Source organism: Cebus imitator, unplaced genomic scaffold (genome assembly GCF_001604975.1).
Source record: "Cebus imitator isolate Cc_AM_T3 unplaced genomic scaffold, Cebus_imitator-1.0 Scaffold179, whole genome shotgun sequence".
Taxonomy (NCBI): domain Eukaryota; kingdom Metazoa; phylum Chordata; class Mammalia; order Primates; family Cebidae; genus Cebus; species Cebus imitator.
In genome coordinates this window covers 3,003,863-3,014,305 of record NW_016107494.1, presented here as the reverse complement: position 1 = coordinate 3,014,305, position 10,443 = coordinate 3,003,863, and the positions used below count along the sequence as shown (strand labels likewise).

Sequence of the window (10,443 nt, the reverse complement as noted above, 5' to 3'; positions counted from 1 at the left end):
AAAAAAAAAAAAAAAAAAAAAAAAAAAAAAAAAAAAAAAAAAACCATGAAAATGCACCAAAATCCTACCAATGATAACTCAAATCACCATTTTCTTCATATTTTCAATGAAAATATAAATAAATTGAAAAAAAAAGTCCATGTTTTTAAAACAGGCATAACCCAGGGCCACATGTTCTCACCAGCTGCCCCACATCTGTGGTGTGGTAAGGGGAGGCCAAGATGGGGAGGGAGCAATGGAGCAGGGGAAGGACCTACAGTTTTGTCTGTTGGTTTTTCAGACAAAGTCTCCCTCTGTCACCTAGGCTGGAGTGCAGCAGCACAACCACAGCTCACTGCAGCCTCAATCTCCCAGGCTCAAGTGATGCTCCCACCTCAGCCTCCCAAGAAGCTGTGTCTACAGGTGTGTGCCACCACACCCGGATAATTTTTCACATTTTTTGTAGAGACGGGTGTCTTGTTCTGTTGCTCAGGCTAGTCTTGAACTCCTGGCCTCAAGCCATCCCTCCCAAAGCACTGGGATTACAGAAATGAGCCACCACACCCAGCCTGTGCCTACTGTTAACACTCTTCCCTGCCGACAGGTGAAACCACTGTCTTTCTTCCACTTAAGCCCTTCAGCAAATGTTTACTGAACACCCACTGTGTATCAGGCGCTCCATGTAATCAAGATACAACAGTGGACAAGACAGACAACAATCCCTGCCCTTGTGGTGTTTCTATTTTAGCAAGAGGAAGCAGAGGACCAACACGTGAAATATAAAATACCTGTATGTTCTATGGAGATAACAGAGAGAAATAAAGCAGAGAAGAGGGCTGGAGAATGGTGCGGTGGTCATGGTCTACACAGGAAGGTCACAGAAGCCCTGGCTAGGGTGCGGTCACAGAAGTAAGTCGGGGCGGGCCACCAAGGGCTTGTAAGCCAGTGTGAGAACTTGCCTTTCTCCTGCATGAGGTGGAAGGCCGCTGGAAGGGTTTGAAGGGAAAAGTGACAAGATCTGACACGTTACAACAGGGTTTGCTGCCCTAACTAACTCAGAAAGACCAATTAGGAGGCTCTTCCTAATGAGCCGGGATGAGATGGGTAGAGGAGTGAGATGTCAGCAGGGTGCTGGGAATGTTCTGAATTTGGATTTGGCAAGAATCACTGATGGATTTGATGTTGGAAGGGAGAGAAGGCAAAAGTCAAGAGTGACTCCAGGGTTTACAGCATGAGCAACGAGGAGGGTGAGACAGAGAGGGCTGTGGGAAGACAGGGACGAGCGCAGAGGCATGTCATTCTGCACAGGAGGAGCTGCTTCAGCAACACTGGTCTGGAGTTCAAGGGAGAGGAGCAGGCAAGACACAAAATGTGAATCTCCTAAGGATAGAGGCAGTGCTTACAGTCATCAGAGTGCATAGTACATCACACGTCGTTTAAAACAGGGATGCACCCTGAGAAACACGTCATCGGGCAATGTCATCACTGTGTGAATGCCACAGACCTAGATGGTAGAACTGTGACACACCCCGTGAGATGCCCCAGCTGATTGCTCCCGGGCCGCTAACGTGCACTGCTGTGACTGTACTGAATACTCCGGGCGGCCGGAGCACAGTGGTGAGTATTTGTATATCTAAACAGATCTAAATACAGAAAAGGCAATGAAATACCTCATGCAACCCCTGTGGTCTATGCAGTCCATAGTTAACTGAAACGTCTTTATGCAGTGTGTGACTGTACACAGAGAAGATAAGAGGTCCAAGGAGATAGAAAAGCCAGGTAAGCAGCTACCAGTGAGCGAGAAGGGAAACTAGAAGAGGGAGGTGCCCTGGCAGCCAAGGGAAGACGGTGCAGCAAAGGGGAGGTAATGGGCCAGGAGTGGTGGCTCACACCTGCAATCCCAGAGCTTTGAGAGGCCAAGGTGGGAGGATCGCTTGAAGTGGAGTTCAAGACCAACAACATAATGAGACCCTATCTCTGCAAAAAAAATTTAAAAATTACTCAGACATGGTGGTGCATGCCTGTAGTCCCAGCTACTCAGGAGGCTGAGGCAGGAGTATCCCTTGAGCTTGGGAGTTGGAGGGTGCACTGCACTCCAGCCTGGGCGACAGAGAGGTACCTCTAAGAAAAAGGGTGGGCAATGATACACCTGCCCATGAAACTGGAGGCCTCTTTCCTGTTAGCTCTTTTCTAACTGTATTTAATAAGCTCTTGCTGAATACTGGTGCTGGCAACCTGGAACCAAAGAGATGAGCTGGAGATGGTGACGACAGTGTGGAATCTGGGCCCAGCATTGTTTGATTCAGCAATGAGTGAGAGCCTGTGATGTGGGGCACTGGGTGTGGAGCACTCACGGAATCCCAGTCCAGTTCCGTGCACCAATTCTCAATCTGATCGCATGGATGAGTGAAATAGATTCTACTAGTAATGGCAGCATCTGAGGACCTAGCCTGAGCAAGGGGCCAGCTCTGTGCTTCCTCCAGGTTCCACTGCTCAGCCTGGGCAGCTTCCTCTGGCTTCCTGTTCTCTCTGCATTTCTACTCTATACTGAAAACCACCTTCCACGTGTAACATCACAAGTTGGATCTCAGGCACAGAGTATGGGAGAATGGAAGACTCGAAGGTTTTGGAATACTGCGCACTTCCTACTTGTACATAGTGGAAGTCACCAGAACAAGGGCTCCTAAAGTTTAGGAGCTATATATCTTTTTTCTTTTCTTTTTATTTTATTTTTTTATTTTTAGAGACAAGAGTCTCACTCTGATGCCCAGGCTGGAGTATAGTGGCACGAACATAGCTCACTGCAGCCTCGAACTCCAAGGCTTCCACTAGAAGAAACAGACAGGAACAGAGAGCGGCTGGGGCAGGTGGCTACTCCCAGGACAGGGCCTTTTTGAGACACCAAGACCTGAAGGGCAGGGAAGAGCCACACCAGCACGGAGGGGAGCCGGGCCCATCCGGGCAGAGGGAGCACAGGTGCGAGGGCCCTGAAAGAGCACGGGGTGTTCATGCAGCTTCAAGGAGGCCCCCATCAGGAACTGGGTGGAAGAGGGTACTGTGCAAGACGAGGTTGCAGAGTCGGGGAGGCAGACGTGGAGGGCTTGGCAGGCCACGGTGCCAAGTCTGGGTTGTGTTGTAAGCTGCAGTGATCCTAAGGAGGGGATTCTAGGGCAAGTATGAAATCTCCCTGTTGATATCAGGAATGATACATAAGACTGGTAGGGAAGAGGACTAAATGTGTGCTTGCTCAGTACTTGACACCTCCGTAAGAGATGCCACTCTCTTAGAGAAGCTGGGGGATTGATTAGGTTAGAGCAGGGCTGGGGACAGTTGTTCTTGTGCCCTCACAAGTTAAAGGACCTGATCCAACCCCTTAGATTGGGCACTCACCTCCACACTGGGAAAAGGTCTTTATCAAGAAAGCAAGTGGGCCCCACTAGTCAGCCAGAGACCCCTACCTAGCAAGGTGCATGCTCATTAACAAAGGGTCCCTGACAGCACCCAGCCTGCTCCTGGGTGTTTGGATGTTTGGTAGGGCTGACTCGGTGAGTGCTCATAGATGAACAAGATGCCTGTAGGTGGGAACGCATTCGCAAGTTAGCCACAGGGGCGCCCCTCCTTTCCCGCTTGTATTCTAAGTCCTCTCTTCCCTTGCTCACTTCAGCCACCCACCTGGTTCCTGGGGCCCCCAAGTGGCAGGCCCTCAAACCTTTCCCTTCGCAGGCATGCTGCCCTGTCTCACAGGGTCAGCAGTCCTGGCCTGGGGGAAAAGGAAAAGTCTTAAGTAGAGTTTCACCCACCTTGTATTTAAAGCTAATTTTTTTTTTTTTTTTTTTTTGAAATGGAGTCTTGCTCTGTCATCCAGGCTGGAGTGCAGTGGTGCGATCTCAGCTCACTGCAATCTCCACCTCCTGGGCTGAAGCGATTCTCCTGCCTCAGCTTCCCAAGTAGCTGGGATTACAGGTGCCCACCGCCATGCCCAGCTAATTTTTAGTATTTTTAGTAGAGATGGGGTTTCACCATGTTGGTTAGGCTGGTCTCAAACTCTTGACCGCAAATGATCCTCGACCTCCCAAAGTGCTGGGAATACAGACGTGAGCCACCATGCCCAGCCTAAAGCTGATTTTTGATATGACTTCACAGAGGTTACTTTTTTAAGAATTACAAAATGCAACAAGTTAAGATTTTGAATGATTCCCAAATCCAAGGAATGTGATGAGCATTTGCTTAGTTAAAACGACAGATGCCTCTGAGATGGGGGCAGCAGGACCCCTTCATTTTCAGGCAGGGACTGGCCGGATTCTCAACCGTGCAGGGCCACATCAGCATCGAGCTCTCCTCTCCCATTCACCTGCCTGCCTCTTCCCCTCATGACAGCCCACCCTGAGCATCTGTGCTCTCCTGGTCATTCCACAAACCTCTATTCCTGTCATGTCATGATCAAAATGACTCCTATGCCTGGTGGGACAGTCAATGTCCGTCAGACGCATTTCCCTGGAGAAGGGTGATACATGCTGGTATAACCAGTGATCACCACATAAAACAGCCTTCCTTTTTCAATCCAGAGCAAGTCCAAGGCAGGTGCCAAGGGGTTCTAGTGGTCCTGCCAGCCAGCTCCCATCAATATCACCATAAAAGCTGTCAAGTCTGGAGCCGGGCAAGGCTCCAGGTATGGTCCAGGGGCACTAGTCCTAGGTATAGAGTTACTGTTCCCAGTATACAAGTAAGGAAACTGAGGCACAGAGAAGTTAGGTAACCTGCTCTGCCTCAGATGACGTGGCTGTGCTGCGGTTCGCATCCAGGAAGTCTGCCTCAAAAGCCCTCGTGTTGTCCTCCTCGTCCCAGAGTATACTCTGGCAGTGCAACTGAGAACGCCCCCTCTTCCCTCACTCACCAGCCCCCCGCTCAAGGGTGATCTTCTAGTTCTAAATTTATATACACAATCTCTTTAAAAGTTTAATTGCTTTGATTGCAGGTCTCATACTCCAAAACAAGATTTCTAAGAAAATTTTAATCATTCTTTACTCAGAATTTCTCGGGAGAAGCTTCTCAACAAATAAGGGTGAAATCTATAACCTTAGGGAGGAGTCTGTGACAGGCACTCAACTTGCCCAACCCCCCAGAGCAAGGCAGGCCTCCCATCATCTGGGGGGTATTCACCAGTAAGAGAAATGGGTAGGGGGCCACTGGCCTCTTGGCCATGTTCATCCACTGGTTAAGTTCAGGAAGTGCCACCAGAGCAGGTGCGACACCAGCAAGAGCCCGGGAGCTCAGGGCTGCTCTGCAGCTGCGCACCTTCGGCTCTGGGCCTGATCTCTCTAAGAGAAGGCAGACAGAGCAGCGAACAGGATGGCCACGAGCTGGCCTCAGAAAAGCTTTGTTACTTCACATTTTTCATGACATATTTTTGTGTTACAGTTTTTGCTCCCGCAACAGGACTCAGAGCAAATCCAACACCTGATTATTTAGAGATAACTCTAAAGTGACCTTCGGGGGCTAAAGTGTGTAAACCAAGAACTTTTTCATCCACTGCCTTTTCTAAGCTAAGCCCAGCTATCCTTTCCCAGGCCTCAGTCAATCTACTGTATAAATTAGACAGGAGTAACCTTTCAGGAGTTAGCATTTCTGGGGCCCAAAGAGGCTACAGAGGAGAAGGGACTGCATCCCTTTAAGAATGGTTGGGGTGCCTCCCCCTCAGGAACTCAGGCACCAGCCCCGAAGTCGCCCAAAGGTGGAGACAGAGGCTTGTCATAATCCCCCAGATGCCAGCGAACCACAGAGGCCTCTGGCAGGCCCAAGCTCAAAGCACAACCTGAGCCTCCAGCCCAACCACAAACCCTGCCTCTGAGACCACGATTGGTGAAATAGTAACTGTGAAGGCAGCAGGCCCAGAGCACCCCACCTCTGGTAGGGACACCCAGGCCTGTCCACAGCAGAGGGATTCCCAAACCTGAAACAGCTGGAGCTGTTCAGAGTGACAGGATGTTAGAGCTAGAAGGGGCCTCTGGGACCAACTAACCCAATGCTCTCGCTTTATAGGAAAGACAGGCAAGGCCAGCAAGGTGGCTCATGCCTGTAACCCCGGCAGTTTGGGAGGCTGAGGCAGGAGAATCACTTAAACCCAGGAATTCAAGATCAGCCTGGGCAACATAGTGAAACCCAATTTCTACAAAAAATTTTTTAAAAATTAGCCAGGTGTGGTGCATGCTTCCTATAGTCCCAGCTACTGGGGAGACTGAGGTGAGAGAATCACTTGATCCCAGGAGGCTGAGGCTGCAGTGAGCCATCATCACACCACTGCACTCTAGCCTGAGCAACAGAGAAAGACCCTATCAAAAAAAAAAAAAAAAAAAAAAAAGGAGGGCCGGGTGCAGAGGCTCACACCTGCAATCCCAACACTTTGGGAGGCCAAGGTGGGCAGATCATGAGGTCAAGAGATCAAGACCATCCTGGTCAAGATGATGAAAACCCCTCTCTACTAAAAATACAAAAATTAGCTGGGCATGGTGGCACACACCTGTAGTCCCAACTACTGAGGATGCTGAGGCAGGAGAATTGCTTGAACCCAGGAGGCGGAGGTTGCAGTGAGCTGAGATCACACCACTGTACTCCAGCCTGGCAACAAAGCAAGACTTTGTCACAAAAAAAAAGGAAAGAAAAGAAAAATATTACTGAGACCCAGAGAGGAGAATCTACTGTGTGCACCCCCACCCACTCAGACACCCTCCCAGCAAAACCTCTAGAAAAGACAGTGATGGAAAGAACAGGACATCCAGGTGGGTTGGCTTCCTTGGGGAGCTGGAGGTTTGGGGTGCCAAAGGCCATCTTAGACGATGTCCCTGTCCCTTTAAAGGCTGCACTGCTGCCAGCACCCTATGTACCTACTCAAAGGGGATCCAAGAGCCTGGCAGCCAGGCTGCGTAATGATTACAGTCAGCACAGCCCTCTGAGGACCCTAAGTAACTGCTTGAGTCTAGGCTTCCTGAGATCTCTGTGCACAGTATCTGGAAGGGTTAGGGGAGAGTATCTTCCCCTAGTACCGAACCAGGTTCCAAATCACCCAGGAGGAAAGAGTTGGGAAGAGAGCCACATGGGTGGAGAAGCAGTGGGGAGAGAGACCAACTTTAGAAAATCTAGAAGAGGATTCAAGCAGCACAAAAAGACCAAGCTGCAACCACAGGGGCGAAGAAGTCAGGAAATGCTGCCGCAGCAGCCAGCCCAGTGGCGAGACTGCAAGCCAGTGGGTCAAACTGGGATGGAGGGGGCGGAGGTTTAAATTTAGCCAGGTAAACAGGGCTGGCCGGGGTGGAGAGGGCCTGGTAGGAGCTGTGCAAACACCTGCTCTGCGGAGTTGGGACATTTCTCTCTGAAGGGAACAGTCCGGCGAGAATTATACCAAACAGCAGGTCCATTTTCAGGGTTCCCACAGAGTGCTGCTTGGGGGAGAGCACAGGCGGCACCCTAGAGATGGACAGAAGGTTAGTTTTACTTTAAACGGTGGCTCAGATTTAAAATGAGTGTGTCTTTTCATCTTTATGGCAATATCGATGCACAGTTCCTCTGCTGGATGTTTCTAGGCTCCTAGATTCGGTGAAGACACTCAAACGTGGAGCTCCCACCTGCTCTCACTGCCCAGGGGCCTTTTACATCTATTGTTGTTGTGTGTCTTCAGAGTTACCAAACAACCACCAACAGCCACCACGACTGCATTCAGGAGTGGGGCTGGGGCAAAGGTGGGCTCTGAACACCTGGTTAGAAGATTGAGGAGATAAATGGCAGGAGGTCTGAAAAAGAGCCAGAGAGAAGAAACTCATGAGTTGCGGACATAAAAGCTTTTGTGGACTGACTGATTTCTATTTCAGAGAAGACCAGGACTATCACTTCATGTAAAAACTTTCCTCCATGCTAGAGAAGCCAGACTGTGGAGATCCAGAAACCAGCAGAACCATCCTAGAATTAAAATTTAGAACAGACTAGCCTAGTCCTCTGCCTTTCTTGAACCTGAAGAAGGGCAAACAAAAAAATCTTTCAGCTGCCGCTACAGTCAGAGAGGGTGAAATACACAAGGGAAGAAGAATCCCGGATTTTTTCCTTTTCGCAACATATGGCTCCCAGCAATTTTGGCAACATCCCTTTAACTTATGCTTTTTGGACAGAAAAAAATTTAGAAAAGGGAAGTTTGAAGTCAGTGATATTACAATGACCACATGAACTAAAGAGGGGACTGGTTTCAGTCACCCTGGAGAAACACAGACACACACCCTCACTCACCTATTCATATTCAAATACAAATGATATCAGAGCCTGGGAAAGTATGAAATCCATGGGTGGAAAAAGACCAGCACAAGCTCCTCCTATCCTGGCCCCTGCTCCCCTGGCAGGCAGATCCCACAGAGCGTCGCATGCTCTTGGCCTGACTGTCTTTAAGAAGAGAAAAAGGAAGGAGAGATGTCCCTCCTGGCTGAGCTTGGGTATTACCCATCCATTGTCGCTTTAGGTTCCTTTACTCCCTTCACCTCCTGCCACCTGCACCTGTTAGTAAGAAGCCCTGGTTTTAATTGTGACCCTTCCCTTGGGCTGCTAGACTTGTCATCACCATGAAGACTCCAGCTCCATCACTCCTCTCACGAGGGTGCCTAAGAGGTCTCTTTCAGCACTGCCATCCTTCCAAGAAGACACACCTCCTCCTTCTTGCTATTTATAACCACAAATCTTGTGTGTCAAAGAGAGAACAGACACTATTTTGAGATGGAGGAAAACCACCCCTCAGTCTTCCACTCTAATATGTGGGTGTGTTTGCTAGGACTTGTGTGTGTGAGCCTAGGCAGGCGTGCAGGTGCAAGCTCCAGGTCTGGCATCCGCTTGTCTGTGCCTGAGATGAGGAGTCCTGCCTTTGATAAGTGAATTCTGCAGGTTAATCGGATGGCAGGAGAGGCTGGGTCCTTAGGTTTTCTGAGGGTGTGCTGGCTGCTGCCTGGGCTCTCTGTTGCCTTAGGGACCAGCCACAGAACGGGGTTCCCTAGACTTCCCGTGTGCCTGGATGAGTGCTGGTGGCTGGCCAGCAGCCGACCCTGCCCTGCTGAACCAGGGTTTTCGACTCCACACTGCCAGCATGGGCACAGATGTCCCATCGCAGCTCTGGTGAGTGGGCACTTTCCGGGAGCAGTTCAGGGGATTGGTTCCATGACCCCAGCCTTTCTCCCCAGGTATCAGACTGAGTCTCTGCCCAGGGGAGTAGCAACTGGAAGCTGTTGCCAACGTGGCCAGGTGGCAAAAGCAGTGAAGAAGGGCCCGGATGAAGTGGAGAGGAACCGCCGACAAACACACCCCTTCAGCTGAGTAACCAACCCAGGGCCAGAGCCACCTCAGTTTCCCTCCCTGTAAAACAGAGCCAGTCAGCCTCCCCGAAAATGGAATTGCCTCTTCCAACGATCTGCAGCATGCAAATATCCGGGAGTTTGGCTCTGACTGGAGCGCTGGCCACATGTCCACCGAGGCTCCAAGAAGGTGGAGGAGGAGGTCACGTCCCACCTCTCCCACGGCGGGGACGTGGAGCGCTCAAGCAAGCGGAGAAACACAAAGCTGAGCGACACTCGGGCTCTACCTGCCCGGTCGGGGTAGGAACGCAGGCACCAACCCGCTTCTGGCGGGTAAAGTAATCCAGATGTGGTCCTCGCGCGGGGCTACTCGATGCCGGCGCAGACCTCGGCGGAGGGTCCAGGCCGGGCCCGACCAAGCCCGGGAGAGTGAGCACGAAGCTCAGGGGCTCCCCCTCCTCGGACAGCCGCCGGCAGCTGCCGCCCCGGAGCCTACCTGCCCGCGCCGAGGGCCCGGCGGTCCCCAGCTTTGTTCTTGGCCCGGGCCGGGGGCGACTCCCTTCCCCCTACCTGACCCCGCTGTCGCTGCCGCGGCCCACCCCGGCCCTCCCAGACCCGACGCCCGCGGCGCGCAGACCCACCCGGTGGAGACCCAGCGGGGCCGCGGGGCCAGGAAGGCGGGGAGCCACGCGAGGCTCAGCGACCCGGGCAGCGGCGGGGCCGTCCCAGGGGGCGAGGGCCGGCGCTTACCTGTCTGTCCCGCCGCTTGTCAGGCCCGGGGGCTCTGGGCGCCGCTCGACCCGGCCCGGCTCTTCCTGCGCCCGGCTGCGCTGGGTCGGCGGGTGAGGCGCGGCCCGCAGGGGCGCAGGGGGCGGTCGGGGGCCCTGGCCGGCCGGCGGAGCCCGGGGCAGACCGTGCCCGCTCCTCTCAGCGCGCGGGCCGCTCGGGCCGCTGCATCCGACTCTTCATCCGCCGCCGGGGCGCGGGGCTGGCGGCGCGGGCGGGCGCGCTCCGCTCCCGGGGTCCCGCCAAGGCGTCTCGGGCCCCCCAGATGCTGGGGCAGCCTCCGAGGGGGCCAGCGGAGCCCAGCCAGGCAGCCCCGGCGCTCGGAGTCTGCGCACCCTCCTGCCGCCGGGAGGGCTCCCTG

The 10,443-nt window shown here is 52.6% G+C and overlaps 1 protein-coding gene across 1 annotated transcript in view; it reads right to left on the bottom strand.

Moving 5' to 3' along the window:
• The window catches only part of WNT5B (Wnt family member 5B), a 120,803-nt gene extending 110,629 nt beyond the window's left edge, over positions 1-10,174 (bottom strand). Inside the window, exon 1 of the mRNA XM_037744583.1 lies at positions 10,047-10,174. The gene's annotated coding sequence lies outside the window, so the exon portion shown is untranslated. The remainder of the gene's footprint in view (positions 1-10,046) is intronic.
• Between the last annotated feature and the right edge of the window lie 269 nt (positions 10,175-10,443).